The sequence below is a fragment of the Lemur catta genome, chromosome 1, assembly GCF_020740605.2.
Source record: "Lemur catta isolate mLemCat1 chromosome 1, mLemCat1.pri, whole genome shotgun sequence".
NCBI lineage: Eukaryota > Metazoa > Chordata > Mammalia > Primates > Lemuridae > Lemur > Lemur catta.
Window position 1 is genome coordinate 79341277 of NC_059128.1, and position 22123 is coordinate 79363399.

Consider the following 22123-nt stretch of genomic DNA (forward strand, 5'->3'; position numbering starts at 1 on the left):
TTAGCAAATTGCCTCAGTGATGCCACAATTTTAAAATTTGCTGTGTCTCTTTCAGTACCAGGTGTCCGTGGGGGGGCTGTCTTGATGACTGCCAGCATGAGCAGGATCTTCCCTCATTGGGTTCGACTACTTTGATTCTTCTGGTTACAAGGAGATGTATGTTTTAGAACATAAAGAGTCAGAGAGGAGCTGAAGGATTGTGTTCACCTTTTGTTTCCTATCAAATGCCATGTCACATTCTCATCACATATTATCTGCTCTATCAGATAATGCCTTATACAACTAGTCCCTCTGAATTCAGAACATGACTCAAACACTTTTGGGATTTTGAGCTTGCATATTGGTGTCCACACTGGAGATTTTGTCTGCAGCCCATTGTGGAAACCTAAACCTTTGTGGGGACTGTCAGACGCTTATTCTAGCAAAAGGTGGAGGAACATTCCAGCCCTGTTTATTACCTTCCTTAGGCCTGTCATATACCCAATCATAACTTTCCTTTGCCTTTTGTGGGATACCAGGGAGTAGGTTTCCCCCTATTTTCTAGATTCATTTCTATACATCCATGTAAGTATCAAGCAAGCAGAATTTCTAACCAAAATACATCCAGCAGGGGATTTTCAGGTTTTAATATTTTCTTTTCCTGGAGCAGATATGTATCCCATACATTGTTGCATATTTTATATCTTTATATATTTTGAAGATATACAGTAATCTTTTCAGTGTTGTGCTTAAGGACAGGGGTCCCACCTGCTCCTGTGAGAAAGAAACATTATTACAAAGATGAGGCCAAGAATCATAGACCACAATTTAGGGAAGTACCCCAAGGCTCTTCTCATACACGGATTCTTTGAAATTCTACCCAGTAATGGTAGGAAGTAAGAAAGGTTTCAGGAATGAATTGAACTGAGTACACAGCAGGCATTCCTTTTGATTCATAGGGACATATTTGCTGTGTATAGTCGTGTTTTAAAACGTGTATTAATAGATAATTTGAGATATAGTAAGGTCAACACATCAGGAGACAATTGTCATTGAGAAGATAGTTTATTACTAACAGTTCCCAAGGGGAGGGGGCTTGTCCTGCTAAGGGGGGCCACCCAAGGAAGCACTGGGGTCAGTCAGGAGGTAGAGGAAGAGGAGAGAACTGTGAGCAAGAGCCTTTATTGTGTTTTCCTTGGGAAAAACTTGGGCAAGGCAAGGTGAACTGGCTTAGGATTGGCTGGTTGAATAATTTCGATGGGCCCTAGGGCATAGGGGCTATCCCTAGCTGTCTGGTATCTGGCCACATGGTAATTAAGGCAGGTGTATAGTGGCTTGGAGTGTGAGACCCTGATAAGGAAGATGGTTGGGGGTGTGGGCTATGGGTTGGGTGGTTTGTATTTGAAAAGTATAACCTGGGTGGAAGGGGTGAGGGTTAGTCAACAAGGGAGGCAGGAGGCCAAGGCAAGGTGACTCAGACATATCCAGTTGCCTAGAGCTTATGCATGTAGGGAAGATATTAAAATATCAGCTTTACAGAAGCTTGAAACATGGCTAATGCAAGTGGTTAAAAGTACAGACTCCAGAATCAGATTGCCTGAGTTGGGCACTTTCCATAACTCATTTAATCCTTATAATAACTCAGGTGCACAGGTACTATTATCAGCCTCGTTTTACATATGGGGTAAGTGAGGTCCAGAGAGGTTAATATAGGAAAGTGCTTAGAATAGTTCTTGGCACCTAATAAATGTCAAATAAATGTTTGTTGCTATTATTCTCACTATTATCATTATTGGTATTTTCCAGGGACTCAAGCCAGTCGTGCTTTACCTGCTCACACACATCTATCTAATGGGTAAAGTCAGTGCCACTGCAATCTAAACACTTGACTCAAGTTAATACTTTTTTGGGGGGAAAGGTTGCCCAGCTATACAACAAAGAACTGCCAGACCTTTCTCTGGAGCAAATAAATGGCATGGGGGATGGAACTGTCTAGAACCACTGACATGTGAATGATGGCAGGTTTCCTGGCCTTGGCCTCCTTGGGCCATGACATTAATTCACTAGGTGAGGCTCTGGTGGCCCAACCAGAGATTCTACCTTTGTTGCTTCCAAGAATAAAGCTCTTCTCTGTGGCCTTGGCACAGGAAGTGAATGCACTTCCTTTACCTCCTCCACACTCCAAAGTCAAGTCTTAATGAAAACAACATATTCCCCAAGCAGGCTTTTAGAATACAAAAAACCCTGCTTGACTGTGGTCGTGAGGATGCAGTGAATGGAATGAGGCAGGCATCCCTCCTGGTGGGTTGGAGGACAAGCAGTGCACAGGTGTATATTAGGCAGGTATGGAATACAGGTGTGGAATTTAGGACCCAGATCTTAATTCTGATTGTTTGACCTAGCCTATCCTTGGCATTTGTCTTTATTTGGCTTCCCAAGAAGTCTTGCAAGCATTTTCACTCAAGTTCCAAGTTCTCAAATGCTGCTTCTCCTTGTTTCATTTGAGATTCACATAGAGAATTTTTGTCTACTCAGGAAACAGAACCTTTCTGAACAACAACCTCTGGTGACTTAATAACTTTTTTCCTTCTCTAGCCATACTCTTTGTTGCCATTATTTTTTGGGAATGAAGGATACTTTTATGTTTCCTGGGCATACTGCTTGCTTATCTAAGCAAACATGTATATGTTAGCCTGACTACACAATCCACTGATTTTGCACTCTGATATTGTTCAGCTGGATCATTGGATTCAATGGAAGGAGGAAATGGGCATGAGGATGTCATTTTCAGCAGGAGCAGCTGAAGCAATTTGGAAAATGTGTATTCATTCCTGTGTTCAAACAATATAGGCTAAAGCTGTGGTCCCCAACCCGTGGGCTACAGACTGCTACAGGTGGCCTGTTAGGAACCAGGCTGCACAGCAGGAGGGAACACCAGTGAGTGAGCAAAGCTTGTTTGTATTTACAGCCACCCCTCATCACTCGCATCACTGCATAAGCTCCGCCTCCTGTCAGATCAGCAGTGGCATTAGATTCTCATAGGAGCCCGAGCCCTACTGTAAACTGCGCATGAGAGGGATCTAGGTTGTGTGCTGCTTATGAGAATCTAATGCCTGATGATCTGAGGTGCAGTTGAGGCAGTGATGCTAGTGCTGGGGACTGGCTGCAAATACAGATTATCATTAGCAGAGAGGTTCGACTACACAATAAATGTAATGCACTTGAATCATCCCCAAACCATCCCCCTTCCTCCCTCCCAGTCCATGGAAAAATTGTCTTCTGTGAAACCAGTTGTTGGTGCCAAAAAGATTGGGGACCACTGGGCTAAACCCTTATCTGCACAAGCTCACAGGTAACAGTGTGAGTGATCTTGAGGGGACTGCTCTGGGGTAACAATGTTTCACTGATCTGATTACAAGGAATTCTTGACAATGAGTAATCAGGACAATAGACACTGTTTCCAGCAACTACTGATGTTGTAATCACTCTTCCTGATGAAAGTACTAGATTGTTCTATAAACCAGTGAGCTGAGCTCTCTGGAAACAGAACATATATTTTGGAGAAGCTTAAGGTTAGAGCAGCCAGTAACACCTCTAATTTTATTTCCTCCATGGTAATGTTTTAAACAAAGTTCCCCAGGCTCCTAGTTCCTGAGGAGGAGTTCTTCAACCTAATTCTTCGGAAGACATAAAAAGAAGCAATGAGCTAAAGACAAGCCCCAACATCCTCTCTTTAAGGAGAGCAGAAAAGATCTTTGTACCTAACATATCAATTTATCCTTGACTTATGAAGGCCATTAGTTTCTGGGACTTAATGTGTGTGAAGATTCCTTAGAACATAGAAAGGATGCCTTCTTGTCTTGTGAGAATAGAAACATTTGAAACCTCTTGGCCAAGACTACAGATTGGTTGAAGTCCAAGTGCTACTCTAGCTAGTTGGGTGAACTTTAACAAATCATTGAATTTCTCTGGAGGTCCAACTCCTTCATCAAACATCAATTTAACTTAAGCACTTAAAAAATTAAAATTATCATGTGTATTGTGGAAAAGTCAGAAACACCAAAAGAGGGCACTAAAAGGTAATCACAGTTTCACCATTCAGAAAAACCAATCAGCAGTTGGTGACTATGTTTTCTTCCCTCTCTTCTGTCTTTCATTGCTCCTTTCTTCCCTTTTTCCTTCTCTTCCTTCCTCCCTTTTATCCATTTGTCTGTCCATCCATCTACCTATCCATCTGTTCACCCACCCACCCATCCATCCACCCATACATTTAGTGGAATCTTATTATACATAAGGTTGTATAATTTGCTTTTTTGGCACAACAATCATTATTCTCCAACATCTTTCTGTATCACTATTGTAGGTTGCCTTTTTGTTGTCTTTAGAAAGGAAGATCTGGACAACCCAGTGTAACTCTGTCATCAACTAATTTTTCAATTAGTTTATAGATACTTTAGTAATATAAAACCTTTATTATGGATATTCTGTTATTTTTCTTTATATTTTTAAAGGGTAAAGCAAACTTAGTCTCAGGCTCACATCTTCTAATTTTTCATTTTTTTCTAGCAATGCAACTCCTGGGCATTCAATAACAAGAAGGAATGCACTCCCAAGTAAATTGAGGTTTGAGTATACCACAGATTTTTGATGCAAAGTGTTTTTTGTGTCATGTTATTTAAACCTCTTCCTGATATTTAAAATCAGCAGTTTATGTCTTTGTCTTGATAGCAGATTTCAAGCATTTGGAGAGCCAGGGTCTCATGTTCTACAATATGAGGAATCCCACAGGCCATATCCAGTGACTTTACTTCATCAAAATGAGTTTTTAAAAGAGATTATTATGACATTTAAAAATTGTGTTTATTTTCCCTTTTTAAAAAGTAATACATATTTATTGAAGGATATTTGAAAAATATAGGTAAGTATGGAGGAATAAATAGAGATATAAGTCCATTTCTTTTTTCAAAATTGCAGTTATGCTGCGTGTGAAATTACTTTTTAAATGAAAATGCTTATAATAAAAAAATTCAGCCTGGCATAGTGGCTCATACCTCCTAATCCCAGCACTTTGGGAGGCCAAGATGGGAAGATTGCTTAAGCTCAAGAGTTTGAGACCAGCCTGAGCAACATAGGAAGACCTCATCTCTACAAAAATAAGAAAAATCAGCCAGGCATGGTAGCATGTGCCTGTAGTCTCAGCTACTTGGGAGGCCAAGGTAGGAGGATCACTTGAGCCCAGGAGTTTGAGGTTGTGGTGAGCTATGATCATACCACTGCACTCTAGCCTGGGCAACAGAGAGAGATCCTTTCTCAAAAAAAAAGAAAAAAAGAAAAATCAAATAATATGATAATGAGAAATAAATTTCTTTCTCACCCTTCACTTTTAGATTTCCTCCCCAGAGGCAACCAACCACTGCCAAAATGTTAATGTATGCCTCCATATATTTTTCTATTTAATTACACATTCCTCAAAGACAACATTATTGACTTCATTTTATTCCTTTGTGCACATGATGACAACTTTTTCCTACTATTATCTGAGTGGTGAACATATAGGTTGTTTCTGGTGTTTATTATATACCCTTAAAATACATGAGGTCCAAGTCTTAAGGTCTTTGCCAATCCCAATTCTTCAGGTACCTTCATGCCTTCAAGTTGGGAATCAAAGCACAAAAAAGGCTTTGGATACATTCTTGTACTATTATCATGATGAATTTAACTTGAAAAGGAAAAAGATTATGAATATATCTTCCTGACAGTTTGTTGTCATTGAGTACAGTCCAGAATTGGCAACCTGGATAATAGTACACTACCCTTTTTATTCAAATTACAAAAATCATCCACTCTATAAATTCACTGAGGAATCAGGCTACCCTTTATAGCCTGAAATTCAATATTTGAAATTGGGTCTGTAATGGAAAATTACAGCAACTGAGTCAAAAGTTTCAGGTTACTATTGTTATCCCTGTAAACTGTCCTCAGAAAGTTCTGTGATGCTATTTAGAAGTGGCAGCCAATGTTGGATCTTGTCTCTATCTTTATTTGAACTCATAAAATGTGACATTATAAATTCAAAAATTAAACAGCATTGCTAATACAGAACTACTTCTGGAGGTGGTACATGCATGCTAATTATCATCCTTAAAATAATCCCCCAGACACAAAACATTTTTTGAAATAGCTCTGTCACAATAAATACATCTGCAAATCATCTTTTATGGGCATGATTCATGTGTGCACACACTTTTGACAGTGTGATAAGATGTAGAGAGTAAGAATACATTTCCATTCTTCCTGAACTTTCCTGGCCATCAGAGAGAACTTAGGTGGTCCTGATGAACGTGGAGTGCCTTGTATCTTTGGTATTTTATTATAGATAAGAGGTGGATTCATGAATTAGTGACTTTATTTCTCTAATTTGAAGAAATTTTTTTACTTATAGCCTGGGCTTATGTTGGGCACATGTAGAATTAGGGTCTCTCACTTGGTTCCATTTGAAGCTCCAGAAGGACCCTCAGCTCTGTTACCCCTCTACTTGAACCCCTGAAATTTTATAGCTAGAGGTGCAGTCCTTGGATATAGGAACCATACACATGGGAGTCTTCTTTTAAAACGCATTTACTGTGCAGGATGAGATTTAAAATACAGATATATTGGCATGTAGGTATTTGGGTGCACTATTAGCTGCACTTAATTTGTTGGTGACATATTTGTCATAAATAAGTCTGCAAAGCTTAGAACAAATGTAAAATTGATTAGCAATGACACTTAGCCTTGCTGATTGTATTGCTGTGAGGATTATGAGCAATAAGGTTTCAGTGGCAGAGTTCTGTGTACTACTAACAGTATCTGTCATGGGTTGGGAGAGAGGAGGCTATGACATTCAGGCTAATTTTTGGCTGTGCAAATCCTAGATGTTTTGGCAATGGATGAATGATTTATTTCTTAATAAAAATTGGGACAAAAAGTTTGGCAAGAGGATATTTCTGTTGTTTCTGGGTATAAGAGGGCATATGAGAGACATAATTTAGATGAGGAAATAATGGAATTTCCAGCATAGTTTTATGATTTGTAGGAATAACCAAACATGTGAAATGAGGACTGAGCTGGAAACTTCCATGGTTAAGAAATTATGCTGCATTAGCTGGGGCCACAGGATTAAAGGAGTGGGCATTCTGAGGCAAAGATAATGAGAGGGAGGGAAGGAAGGAGTCTTTTGGGAGATATGATAGTGTCCGGGAAGCACAGGCCTGGGCAGACAAATCAGTCGGTGTTTGAAATGCTTATGTTGAGACACATCATAAAAAGGATGTTCACAGGCTGGCTTCTGTCCCTGTGTGGGCAGGATTTCCACTACTCAGGCCATGAAGGCAGGTATCTCCTCCAGACTGACCCTGGCCTTTAAAAGAACACAAATGATTTTACTGTGGATAACCAAGTTAGAGATACACTGTTAACCCTATATGAGAAAACCAAACTAAAGCAAAGCTGGAGTGGTCATTTGAAATGGTCTTTTTTTTTTTTTTTGCCATTAATCCAATATTTATTGGGTCATTTAGAAACTGGCAAAATTTTGAACCCACTCAACCCTTTCCTTGGCTCTGCTATTCTGTCACTGTATTTCTTTCCCACACTTCACTTTCCAGTCGCCCAGGGCTGCCATTTTAGTGTAGAGCAGAGCCAAGAAGCACCCTGTGCACCAGACTCAAAAACAGTTCCTCGGAGTTGTCACAAACCTCCTCCTCGGCCTGTGGCTTTGGAAGGAGAGGAAACAAAGAGACTGTCTCCACCTTAGCTGTTATCTTTCCTATCTCTTTTTTTCTTTAGCTATTTCTTCCTGGGCTACTGACCCCAGCAACCCATCAAAGCCTGGGTGCAATGTGACCTGGCATTCTTCTTGCCCTTTTCCTTCTGGTGCCCAGGCCAGCAGTTGGCACTATTTGCCCCAAGTGCTTAGCTTTGTTCCAACCATTCTGAGGCCGTGTCCATAGCTGATGCTACATGAGTAATTAGGGAGCCAGAATTGTGCTGGAGGAGAGTTCTCCAAGATCCTCTTCCAGATGGTTTCTTGCTCTGGGAAGAAAGAGAACTAACTTCAAAATTTTATGATTTTTGACCCCTTGGGATTCTGACTTAAAGGATTCCTTAGCTTGGAGGTGGTGGGGGTTGATGCAGGGAATATTTCCTTTTTTGTTTCTCCTGGGCAGAAGACATCAGATCCTTGCTCCTCTCCAAGGAGGGTGGCTGGGGAAAATTAGTGCAGCCTTCTGCATAGGTGTGTGATTCGGTGGTGCTAACTTTTGATTCTACTTACAATGCTGTTAATTTCTGAAAAATATTCTGCCCTCCAGTAAAGAAACATTCCATTTTCATACTGAAATTACCTCCTGCTTCTCATTTATGATGCTCTAGTCTTCCACATTCTACCTCCCAAGTTCTTATGTCCATTTTCCTAGGCCAGTCCTGCAGGTAATAGCACATAGGTCTCAGAATAGTTTTAAAATATTGAGTTATTCTTTAGTTTAAAATAGCATTAGGATAAGTTAACAGGCACTTGTTCTGTTGTAACTTGGTTCAGCTCGTCCCAGGCTCACGTGCCATTGTGGAATCCTTTCTGGTCCCTCCTAAGGCATTAGCCCTCTTCTGTAGCCTTGTCTGATTCAGGTCTGCCCTCAATGCCAAGCCAACACTTCTCTCCCTTTTTCAGGGTCCCCTCAGATTGTAGATTATGCCTTAGCTCAGGTATGATCTGAGGACAGGATTCCTATAAAACAAAAATCATGGGGGAAGGAGAGACTGGGAAAAGAAGATGAAAAGATGTCTCTATTGGGGAGGGGGAAAAAAGGAAGAGCAATCAAAAATATAAGTGGAAGAAGACCACTTTTTATTTATTTATTTATTTTTTTTGAGACAGAGTCTCACTTTGTTGCCCGGGCTAGAGTGAGTGCCGTGGTGTCAGCCTAGCTCACAGCAACCTCAGACTCCTGGGCTTAAGCGATCCTACTGCCTCAGCCTCCCGAGTAGCTGGGACTACAGGCATGAGCCACCATGCCCGGCTAATTTTTTTTGTATATATATATTTTTAGTTGGCCAGATAATTTCTTTCTGTTTTTAGTAGAGACGGGGTCTCACTCTTGCTGAGGCTGGTCTCGAACTCCTGACCTTGAGCGATCCACCCGCCTCGGCCTCCCAGAGCTAGGATTACAGGCGTGAGCCACCGCGCCCGGCCTAGACCACTTTTTAGAGTTTGTTTTTCTTAGACAGTAGGTAGTTTCATGAAATGAGTTCACTTTGAACCACTCTACCTTGGTTCAAAATTCAGCTCTACTACTTACTGCTATGTGACTTTGGACAAGTCACTTAACCTCTTTGGCCTTAGGTTTTGCGTCTATAAAATAAGGATAATAATATGTACTTTTTTTTGGTGGTCGTGAGGATTCAGTGTTTAAAGTGCTGAGAATAGTGCCTACTAGACTGTGAGAGCTGAACAAACATTAGTTAAAAAAACCCTTATATTTTTTGACCAAATTTGCCAATGTTAAAATGACCATAACAGTGATGGCAATAGTCACAAACCAATACCTACAGTAGTCTGGTTTGGTTCTTAGGGGAGTTCAGGAACCTAGAAGTTTATGCATCCTCTGTAAATGCTGGGGCGATGGGAAGGGAAACAAAGCAGATGAAGTTTCCAGGCCACAATCAGGCTGCATTCCCTGCCCTTGCAAATGAAGGACTGTGTTCTGTCTGCTTGCTGTGTGCTCAAGAATGGAATTCCAGCCTGGCTTTCCTTCAACCTGGTGCTAACCATCTGGAGAGGAATAGTTTAAGAAAGGATTTAAACTTCAGTACTATTTAACAGAGCTATGCAAACCTTCTTGCTAAAAATCAATCTTCTCTAATAATTATATTTTCCAACACTCTGCAGAGCTGAGCAAATCTCTTTGGCTAGTTCAGCCTCTAATACAAACACACCTCCCAGACAAGAAAGCTGGGCCTGGGGCAGAGCATTTGGCCAGAGTTGCTGAATGAGCTCTGTGCACAGCCTGCTGGTTCATTGAGGGTGTAGCTTGTCACCCAGGGCCTGGGCTCTCCAGTATAGGGGGGCAATCTAGTGAACAGGAAAGAACACTAGATTGGATCAGGAGGTCTAGGACTCAGCTAAAGTTCTGATGTAAAAAGAGGTTCATAATGCAAAAGCTACTTCTTTGCCAAGGTAGCGGCAGAGATCTAGTGAGAATGAAAACTTTGAAGTGCTGTTCAAACAGTAGGTGGAGTCATTACCTGCCCTGTGGATGGTGTACTAGAGAACCTATATGTGAGTATGTGCATATGCTTCTGTATGCTCGTCTAGAAAAGGGACTCACTTTAAGCACATGGGTTTTATTGCTATTTATTATTTTTAGATCTTTAAGAAAAATAATTTGCAAAAGTAACAATGCCTAAAGCAAACATTTACATATTCTTTCACTTTTCTGAGAAAACCACTGTCAGCTTGATGTTAGTCTTGGCACTTCAGGAAGCAGATGCCAATCTGGGATTAGACATGCAAGAGATTTATTGGGGAAAACCCCTGTGAGGGACGCTAAGGAGTGAGTCAGAGAAGAGGAAGAGAGCCATCAAACTGGAAGGCAGGTCTGAGCCCTGTGAAGGAGAGAGGGAAGGAGGGGAGGGAGCTCTTTGATGGCATTGCAGTTTTAAGAAAGTTTAGATCAGGCCAGTAGGCAATCTTTGAGGCAAAGTCTTCTGTCAAGAGTTGTAAATCTCTCAGAAATGGGCCTGCCTTAGTGTCTCTACTGCGTTTAGTCATTGGCTGGGATCAGCCTCTGGGAAATGTGGCTTTGGAGCTAATGCAGTGATGGATATCAGAGCACAGCAGCAGGGGGTCCATGTGTTGCTTTATGCACCCTGCAGTAGAGGATCTAAGAGGGACATTGTCATGGCTGTTGCACTGCATGTTCTTTCAGACTTTTCCTATGTCTATATAATCTCATATATTAAACACACACATATATATGCATGAATATGTATATGTGCATAAGCATTCACAGTTTTGTGAATGGTGCCATACTCTACATTTTGTTTTGCAACTTGCATTTTTTATTTAATAATAATTTCTTATGAAGATCATATCAGTATAAATAGATCTTTCTCATTCTTTTTAATGGTTGAATGGAACTGCATTATTTAACTGTACTGAATTTTATTTAACCCATCTTCAATTGATTAAAATTTGAGTTCCTTCCAGTTTTTCACTATTAAAAATAGGCCAGAAAATGCACTCTTACGTGCATATATAGTTTTTTTAGTAGGATAAACTCCTATAATTGGAATAGCTGAGTCAAAGGGCATGACGGGAACTTTTGGTAGATGCTGACAAATTGACATCCAAAATGATTTTATCAGTTTGCTCTTCCACCAACAATATACGACAGCATGCCTTCACCCACTGCTATATCAGCCCTGGGCGTTGTTATTCTTTGCAATTTTGCCAATTTGATGAGTGAAAAATAAGCCAGTTTAAAAGGGAGAGTTCTAATATTCATGAATCTTTAAAGCTTTTCATTGGTGAATATGTGGTGGAGTCTGTTCTGTTAGGAGCCTGGGGATTGCCTTGTGTGGCCTTGGAGCTCTGAACTCAGAAGCAGAGAAGAAAACTGAATGTGCCAGATATCAATCACAGACCCTAAAATGGCAGCATTAAAGACTCATTTCCTTTGAAATGGGAGGAACCTTCAAAACCCAGAGCCCTCTATTAAAGGGAAAATACTCTCTTTTTCTGCAGATGTAACCCAGCATCTATATTTTATAGACGGAAAACTAAATTCTTTCCTACAGGGTACTTTGACATATAGGTTCAAAGAACAGTTAATGATAGAGTTCAGACTAAAATCAGGTTTTCTGACTTCTATTCTCATACTCACACAGTGATAATACAAATAGCTGTTTTTTTTTTAAAATGTTATAATTACAGCTACAAATGTTGGCATTAGCAAACCTTTTGAAATCATCAATGTATTAATACTTATGTAAAATAGAGAAAGTGAAAGCCAAAAGTACTGAACTGAAAGAATTACAATTTATATATTCATGTCATGATGTAGCATGTATTGAATTAAATACTGTGGCTATAACAATTAAAAAGATAAACATGTTTAATTATCTTGTTTTAGAGAAAGTGCCTATGATGCTTTGGCCCTCCTACAAGTAACCTGTATGTGTAGTTATGTGCATATACAAATACACGTAACAGGTTTGGTGGCATAGGTAGTTTAAGTAGTTGTCCAAAGACCTTCATAAGTTCCAATTTAAGGTAGTTCTGTGGGTTTTGAACCAGGCACTCTAAATGGGGGAGTGATTGCCTCTCTCTGATTCCTGGCTGACAGGATTCCTTTGATCACATCACTTTTGTGCTCTGAGATATAATTTATTTAAATTTGGAAATCTGGATTCTTAGGGAATTCTTAGGGACTAGTATCTTTGAGTATTTTTCCCAGTCTTGGACTTTGAACTAAAAAGACAGTTCTGTTTAAGAAGGACCAAAGATCCCACTTCTTAAGTGACGATATTAATAGAAGCTCTGATCTTTCATTTTTGTTATCATAGGACCCTGTAACATTAATCCTTTTGCTCTGAGTAGTGAGTCTATTTTTTTTATTATTTATATTTTTGCTTTGAATTTGTTTTGTAGTATCCTGAGGGATTTTAACCTTTTGTTAGTATCTATCTCTTGTCAAGCCCCATTTGCCAACTTTTATATAAATTCTTTTCAGTTCTGAGCTCTGAGATCACATTGCTTTATTTCTTAACCTTTTTATTGTAAATGAAAGTGCAGGTCATAAAAGCCACATAACACAAATGTATGGCTTAATGAGGTAGTTATGAGGCAAGTATTCTTATAACTATCACCCAGGTGAAGAAAAAGAACTTTGTCATCAACTCCAGAAGCTCCTCCAGGTGCCTCTTGCAATGTCCAACCTCTCCTTCCCTCCAAAGTAGCCACTAGCTGGACTTTTATACTAGTCTCTTCTTGTACCCCTAGGTACTGTAGGTTAGTCTTGCCCATTTTTATTTACTTTTTAGTCCCTTTTTGTTTACAGTACCTTCTTCATCCCTTTATTTTCCTTATAATTTATCTGTTGAAGAACGTGGGTCATTTGACCTGTAGCATGACCTATGGTTGGGATTTTGTTGATTGCATATTTATGGTGCAGCTTGTCAAACTCCCCTGTACTTTGAACTTCCTGAAAGTTGGCAGCCGAGGCAAAGTGTTTACCAGATTTATGATCAATCCCTTTGGCAAGATTATAGGTGGTTGTGTGATCTTTCATCAGAAGGCATGAAGTGTCTGATTACCTTTATGTGATATTAGTAGTGGTGGATACTTAATATCCAGATTCATTAATTTATTTGGAGTAGCAAGATAGTTATATTTTATTCTTTATTTGTTAAAATACTTTTATAAAGAGATTATTTTCCTCATGTGCTATGTGGTTAGTGGTATTATTCATATAAAAAAGGCTAAATAAATGAAAAAAATATTGTGAGGTTTATAAAATATGTGGAAGTGAAATGTATGAAAATAATAGCAAAAAGGATAGGATGGAGGAAATTTTCAAATTGATCCTTTTATCGTTACATAATATCCTGTTCATCCCCTGTAGTAGTCCTTTTCTGAAGTCTCCTTTGTCCAATAGTAATAGCTACTCCAGCTTTCTTATGCTTATTGTTTGTATGGTATATCTTTGTCCATTAGTTGACTTGTAACTTATCTATATCTTTATGTTTGAAGTGAGTTTATTATAGATAAAATATAGTTGGTTCTTGCTCTTTTTAATCCAACCTGACACTCTTTTTAAAAAAAGGTGTGTTGTTTAGACCATTTACATTTAATGCAATTATTTATATGGTTGGATTTACATTCACTTTTGCTAGTTGATTTCCATTTGTTCCATCTTTATTTTGTTACTTTTCCCTCTCTTTTTCTAGGTTTTTTTTTGGTTTAATTGAACATTTTTTAGGATTCCATTTTATCTGCATTATGAAAATATAGTTTTTCTATCTATCTTGTATTTATATGTACACACATACGTACACATATAAATATAGTTATACTGTTTTAGTTTTTAGTTGTTGTTCAAGAGATTAAAATATACATTTCTCTCTCCATATATGGGTATATATATATATATCTACCTATCTTTAATTTATTACAGTCTACTTTTAAATAATATTATGGTGTAAGTACCTTACAACAGTACACTTTCATTTCTTCCCTCTCATTGTTTTTGCTATTGTCATACATTTTATTTTTATGTATGTTACAAACCTCAGAATATATTTTGATATTTTTTCCTTGCTTTTTGAGCAGCCAATTATCTTTTAAAGACATTAAAAAATAAGAAACATTTTATTTACTCTCTCTCTCTTTTTTTTTTTTTTTTTTTTTTTTTTTACCATATCCAGGGCTCTTGCTTTATTTGTTTAAATCCAGTTTTTTATCTGGTATTATACTCTTTCTGCCCAAAGAACTTCCTTTAGCATTTTTCTGTAGTGCAGATTTGCTGGAATGGAATTCTTCCATCTTTTATTTGTCTGAAAAAGCCTTTACCTCTTCTTTATTTCTGAAAGATAATTTTGCTGGGTATAGAATTTTGGAATGACCAATTTTTCCTTTCATTTTTTCTTAATTTGAAGATTTCACTTTGTCTATGGCTTGTATAATTTCTGATAAAATATGTATCATAATTTTTATATTTCCTCTATGTGTAATGTTTCTTTTACATCTGGTTGTCTTCAAGATTTTCTATTTACCTTTGGTTTTTATTGAGTATTATGTATGTGATTTAAAAAGAATTTTATCCTGCTTTAATTTCTCTGAGATTTCTATATCTGTAGTTTATCTGTCATTAATTTTGGAAAACTCTCAGCTATTACTCATCAAATATATCTTTTCCCCCTTTCTTATCTTTTTTTTTTTTTTATTTCAGCTCATCATGGGGGCACATAAGTTCAGGTCATATACATTGTCCATGTCTCGCCCATCCCCCCAAGTCAGAGTCCCAGGCGCGTCCGTTCTCATTCTCCAGACAGTGCGCCTGGCACTCATCATATAGTCATACCTCCATCCCCCCCCACCTCCCCGGGTCTGCACCTTCAAGCATGACCATTCCCCAGAGGGTGTGCAACGCACTTGTCATGTAGGCATACACCCATCCCCTCCCCCCACCCCCCATCCCAGTCTGATATCCAATTGGTATCCTTTCCCGATGTACATTTAGGTGATGATCAGGGAAACCAGTTTTCTGGTGAGTACATGTGATGCTTGTTTTTCCATTCTTTGGATACTTCACTTAATATAATGGGTTCCAGCTGTCTCCAGGAGAACCAAAGAGATGTCGTATCATCGTTATTTCTTATAGCTGAGTAGTACTCCATGGTATACATATACCACAGTTTACTAATCCATTCGTGGATTGATGGGCACTTGGGTTGTTTCCACATCTTTGCGATTGTGAATTGTGCTGCTATAAACATTCGGGTACAGGTGTCTTTGTTAAAGAATGACTTTTGTTCTTCTGGGTATATGCCCAATAATGGGATTGCTGGATCAAATGGTAGGTCTACTTGAATCTGTTTAAGGTATCTCCATATTGCTTTCCATAGGGGTTGCACTAGTTTGCATTCCCACCAGCAGTATATGAGTGTTCCTGTCTCTCCGCATCCACGCCAACATGTGTTGTTTTGGGATTTTTTGATAAAGGCCATTCTCACCGGAGTTAAGTGGTATCTCATTGTGGTTTTGATTGGCATTTCCCTGATGATTAGGGATGTTGAGCATTTTTTCATACGTTTTTTGGCCATTCTTATGTCTTCTTTTGAAAAATTTCTATTCATGTCATTTGCCCATTTTTTAATAGGATTGTTTGATTTTTTCTTGCTGATTTTCCTGAGTTCTAGATAGATTCTTGTTATCAGTCTTTTATCTGATGTGTAGTATGCGAAAATTTTTTCCCATTCTGTAGGCTGTTTGTTTATTTTCATGACTGTTTCTTTGGCTGTGCAGAAGCTTTTTAATTTAATCAGGTCGCATTCGTTTATTTTTGTTGCTGCTGCGATTGCCTTAGGGGTTTTTTTCATAAATTCTTTGCCTAGACCAATGTCTGTAAGAGTCTTTCCTACATTTTCTTCTAGAATTCTGATCGTTTCCCATTTAAGGTTTAAATCTGTTATCCACCGTGATTTGATTTTTGTGAGAGGTGAAATCTGTGGGTCCTGTTTCAGTCTTCTACATGTGGCTATCCAGTTTTCCCAGCACCATTTATTGAATAGGGACTCTTGTCCCCAGAGTATGTTTTTGTCTATTTTGTCAAAGATTAGATGGTTATATGAGGATAGTTTTATATTTGGGTTTTCTGTTCTGTTCCACTGGTCTGTGTCCCTGCCCTTGTGCCAATACCAAGCAGTTTTAAGAACCACAGCTTTGTAGTATAGTTTGAAGTCTGGCAAATCAATACCTCCCATTTTGTTTTCATTGCTTAAGATTGCTTTTGCTATACGGGGTCTTCTCTGATTCCATACAAAGTGTATAATTATTTTTTCTAAATCTGTGAAAAATGATGTTGGTAATTTAATAGGAATTGTATTGAATCTATAGATTACTTTGGGTAGTATAGACATTTTAACAATGTTAATTCTTCCAATCCATGAGCATGGTATGGATTTCCACTTATTTACGTGTTCTGCAATTTCCTTCCTTAGCGTTTCATAGTTCTCTTTATAGAGGTCCTTTACCTCTTTAGTTAAATGTATTCCTAGATATTTTATTTTCTTTGTTGCTATTTTGAAAGGTATTGAGTCCTTAATTTGGTTCTCCGATTGAATGGTATTGGCATATATGAATGCCTCTGATTTGTGTGTATTGACTTTGTAACCTGAGACTTTACTGAATTCGTTAATTAATTCCAGGAGTCTCTTGGTTGAGTCCTTGGGGTTTTCCAGATACAACATCATGTCATCAGCGAAGAGTGAGAGTTTGATCTCTTCTGTCCCTATTTGGACACCTTTGATTCTGCTCTCTTGTCTGATAGCTCTCGCAAGGACTTCCAATACTATGTTGAAAAGTAATGGGGACAGTGGGCAGCCTTGTCTGGTTCCAGTTCTGAGTGGGAATGCTTTCAATTTTTCCCCATTCAGTATGATGTTGGCTGTGGGTTTGTCATATATGGCTTGTATCATTTTTAGGTAGGTCCCATTTATGCCTATGTTGTTAAGTGTTTTTATCATAAAAGGGTGTTGAATTTTGTCAAATGCTTTTTCTGCATCTATTGAGAGGATCATATGGTCTTTATTTTTGCTTCTATTTATGTGGTTAATTACATTTATAGATTTTCGTATGTTGAACCACCCCTGCATCTCTGGGATGAAGCCTACTTGGTCGTGATGAATTATTTTTTTAATAAGCACTTGGATACAATTTGCTAGGATTTTATTGAGAATTTTTGCATCTACGTTCATGAGAGAAATTGGTCTGTAGTTTTCTTTTTTTGTTGCATCCTTTCCTGGTTTTGGTATCAATGTTATATTGGCTTGGTAGAATGTGTTGGGGAGAATTCCATCCTTCTCAATATTGAAGAATAGTTTATGTAGGATGGGCACCAGTTCATCTTTGTATGTATGATAAAATTCAGGTGTGCATCCATCTGGACCAGGGCTTTTCTTTTTGGGAAGGTTTTTTTTATTGCTGTTTCAATTTCAGTTCTTGATATTGGTCTATTCAGGAATTCTATTTCTTCCTGATTGAGCTTGGGAAGGCTGTGTGTTTCTAAAAATTTGTCCATTTCCTCCTCATTTTCCAATTTGTGTGCATAAAGATTTCTGTAATATTCATAGATAATGTCATGTATCTCTGTGGCTTTGGTTGTGATTTCTCCTTTCATGTTCCTGATGGAAGTTATTAAAGATTTTTCTTTTCTGCTCTTGGTTAGTCTAGCCAGCGGTGTGTCTATTTTATTTATCTTTTCAAAGAACCAACTTTTTGTTTTATTAATTTCCCTTATAGTATTTTTGTTGTCCTTTTCCTTTAATTCTGATTTGATCTTAATAATTTCTTGCCTTCTGCTGGGTTTGGGGTCAGTCTGTTCTTCTTTCTCCAGCTCTTTGAGTCTATTCATTAAGTTGTCTATTTGTAAGTTGTCTGTCTTTTTGAAATAGGCATTTATGGAAATGAATTTTCCTCTCAGGACTGCTTTAGCTGCATCCCATAGATTTTGATAAGTTGTGTCACCTTTGTCATTTAATTCAAAGAATGTTTTGATTTCTGACTTAATTTCTTCCTTTACAAAATTGTTATTCAGGAGAAGGTTGTTTAGCTTCCATGACTTTGAGTAGGAATGAGAGTTCCTGTTAGGGTTCATTATTACTTTTATTCCATTGTGATCTGAGAAGATGCAGGGTATGATTTCTGTTTTTTTTTTTATTTTTTTAAGACTTGCTTTATGTCCTAGGATATGGTAAATCTTAGAGAATGTCCCGTGAGCTGATGAGAAGAATGTATATTCAGTGGATTTCAGGTAGAATGTCCTGTAGATGTCAGTCAGGCCCATTTGTTCTAGCATTCTGTTTAAGTCTACTATGTCTTTGCTTATTTTCTGCTTGGAGGATCTGTCCTGTGCTGTCAGTGGGGTGTTAAAGTCTCCAACTATTAAAGTGTTGTTGTCTATCATTTGGTTTAGATTGAGTAGGATTTGCTTTATGAATCTGGGTGCGCCTAGATTGGGTGCATATATATTAAGTATGGTTATGTCTTCTTGTTGAATTGTGCCTTTCACCAGTATGTAGTAACCGTCTTTGTCTTTTATTACTTTTGTTGGTTTAAAGACTAAGTTATTGGAAATTAAAACTGCCACACCAGCTTTCTTTTGGCTACCATTTGCTTGAAATATCAATTTCCATCCTTTTATTTTCAGTCTAAATGCATCTTTGCCGGTTAAGTGAGTTTCCTGAAGGCAGCAGATACTTGGTTTGTGTTTTTTTTATCCATTGGCCCAGTCTATGTCTCTTGAGTGGGGAATTCAGGCCATTGACATTTAGTGAGAGAACTGATAATTGGGACAGATTTCTGTTTATCTTATTGGGTAGAACTTCATTGCTATGTTTTCTCTCTTGAGCCATTGTGGTGGCTAGAATTTCATCTTTAGCTCTTGGGTGGTTTTACATTCGTGGGTCTTTGTTGTGATGATCTGTGTGTAACTCTCTTTTGAGTACTTCTTGGAGGGGTGGTCTTGTCTTGGTGAATTCCCTCAGTCCTTGTTTATCTGAGAATGTCTTAATTTCTCCTTCACATAGAAAGCTTAGCTTAGCTGGGTACAAGATTCTAGGCTGGGCATTATTCTGTTTCAGAAGAGTGAGAATGGGGCCCCAACTTCTTCTTGCTTGTAAAGTTTCAGTTGAGAAATCTGGCGTAATTCTAATGGGTCTCCCTTTGTATGTTACTTGTTTCTTTCTCCTTACAGCTCGAAGAAGGGTCTCTTTAGTGGATATTTTGGTCAATCTGACGACTACGTGGTGTGGTGTTTTCCTATTTGCTATGAATCTACCAGGGGTTCTTTGAGCTTCTTGAACCTGTATATCTAAAGTTTTAGCAAGGCCTGGGAAATTTTCTTCTATTATGTCTTCAAATAGTTTATCCAGCCCTTGCTTATTATCTTCTTCACCTTCAGGGATGCCTATAACTCTCATGTTAGGTTTCTTCACATAATCCCACATTTCTTGAAGACTCTGATCTTTTTTCTTATTTCTTTGCTCTATCTCTGTGACTGTCTTATTTAATTGGAAAGAGTTATCTTCGATCTCTGAGATTCTGTCTTCTATTTGATCTACCCTGTTCTTGAGACTTTCCACTGTGTTTTGTAGCTCCCTGAATAAATCCCTCATTTCTAGGAGTTCAGTTTGGTTTTTCTTCAATATTTCTATTTCTTTAGTGAATTTTTCTTCCAAATGCTGGGATTTTTTTGTGGTTTCTTTGCGTTGGATATCTATTTTTTCTTGTATATCATTCAGCTTATTTATAACCCAAGACTGAAATTCTTCTGGTAACATGTTGGTATTCTGAAACTGGCTTGTGCCAATTGGAGGAGAGTTGGTATTTCTCTTTGGGGGCGAGGTTTCCGTTTGGTTTTTTGTGCTCCCCATATTTTTCCGCTGAGCCCTTCCCATCTGGCTCTATCGTTAGATCTTTTCTCACAGCTTTAGTCTAGTTAACAGCACATCTTGTACTCTGTTCTTAGGCTGTGAAACAGTCTAGGTATGTTGCTTCCTTTGTCTAGAGGGGGAGACTGTTGTGTGTTGTTTAGAGTTTTTTTCTATCTCAGTTGGGGGACTGCTTCTGATGGGTCCACCCCCAGAGGGTTGGCTTGACCTAAGACCAGTTTGGCAAGTTAAATCACTGTGTTGTGGACTTTCAGTTAGTAGGCAGGATTCACACGATTTGCAAGCAGAAAGCCTCTTCTCCCTCTCTTTTTCTTTTTCTCCCCCCCCCCCCGTCTTTTGGTTCTTCCTCTGGATGTGTGGTTTCTGTCTCTTTCCGCAGGAAAGACACTGGCTAGGCGGAGGAGGCGGTGCCATCACTCACTCAGTGCCCCAGCTGCTGCAGCTCCCACGGGCAAAGGTCTACCCTGTCCCAGTGTTCCCAAGGTCCGGGCTCCACACTCTTGCGTCTGGGGAAGCACTCAGTGTTCACACCTGGGAAGGGGACCTGGAGAGGGTCTATGGATCAGGGGATGGAGCCTCCTGGGGAGCCGCCTGGCACCCTATGGCTCTGCAGCAGTTAGACCTTGGCCTGCACAATTGCTGCTGCCCACCCGCAGATCACTGGCACTGGGGGGCAATTTTCAGGGTCCGATAGGAATCAGAGCTGGGGGTCTGGAGCACTCAGGAGTATACAGGAGCTCCTGGGCTGGAGGGCCACCAAAAAGGAGAAAAGAAAAAGGAAAAAAAAAAAAAAGAGAAACAATATGAATAACAAGAAGAAGAAAGAGAAAACAAGAAAGAAAAGAGAAAGAAAGAAAGAGAGAGATAAAAAAAAAAAATCCCGCTTTAATATTTCACGCTCGTGGCCCCTGGCCTCGGTGCAGGTCCGCGTCTGTCCCTTTAAGAGATAGGGCACCGCGGAGACCTGCCAGAGTCCAAGCTCCTTTCCGCTTAGCTGTGGGAACCGAGATGGCAACCGCGCGACCGCCGTGGCGGGCGCTGGGGGAGAGTGTTCGGAGCTCGGCAGGCGCCAGGGCCCACAGCGGCTCCCCGGCCGGAAAGCTGCCAGGGGAAGAAAAGAGCAAAAAAGTCCCGCTTTAATATTTCACGCTCGCGGCCCCTCGCCTCGGTGCAGGTCCGCGTCTGTCCCTTTAAGAGATAGGGCACCGCGAGACCCGCCAGAGTCCAAGCGCCTTTCTGCCTTTTCGCTTAGCTGTGGGAACCGAGCTGGCGACCGCGCGTCCGCCGGTCCCAGGCGCGGGGGGAGAGCGTTCAGAGCTCGGCAGGCGCCGGGGCCCACAGCGGCTCCCCGGCCGGAAAGCCGCCAGGGGAAGAAAAGAGCAAAAAAGTCCCGCTTTAATATTTCACACTCGCGGCCCCTCACCTCGGTGCAGGTCCGCCTCTGTCCCTTTAAGAGATAGGGCACCAAGGAGACCCGCCCGAGTCTAAGCTCTCTCCCGCTTATGTCACCTGTCCTCGGAGCTCCACGTCTCCTGCGGTGATTCTGCACCAATTTCAGTCAGATCCCTGACCGAGTGGATGTGGGGGTCAGTGGGGAGATCAAGCCGCTTTGCTGTGGGGCTGAACCCACCTCACTCGTCGGTGAGGCAGGTACGGCCGTCCCGCACTCCGCTGTTTTCCGTCCCGCACTCTCCAAATTATCTCGGTCTGATTTCCCACTCGCCTCTGTTTTTTCCTGTTCTCTGTGTCCCACGGTGATTCTCCGTGGGTTCACCCCACCGTTCCTGTGGAGGAGCAATCCTCTAGCGATGTGGCAGGTCGAGATCCATGCCTTCCTTTCCGGGAGCACAAATCCAGGAGGTCACCTCCACTCCGCCATCTTGCCCCTCCTCCCTTTCTTATCTTAGTCCTCCTTTTTAGGACTCCAGTTTTACAT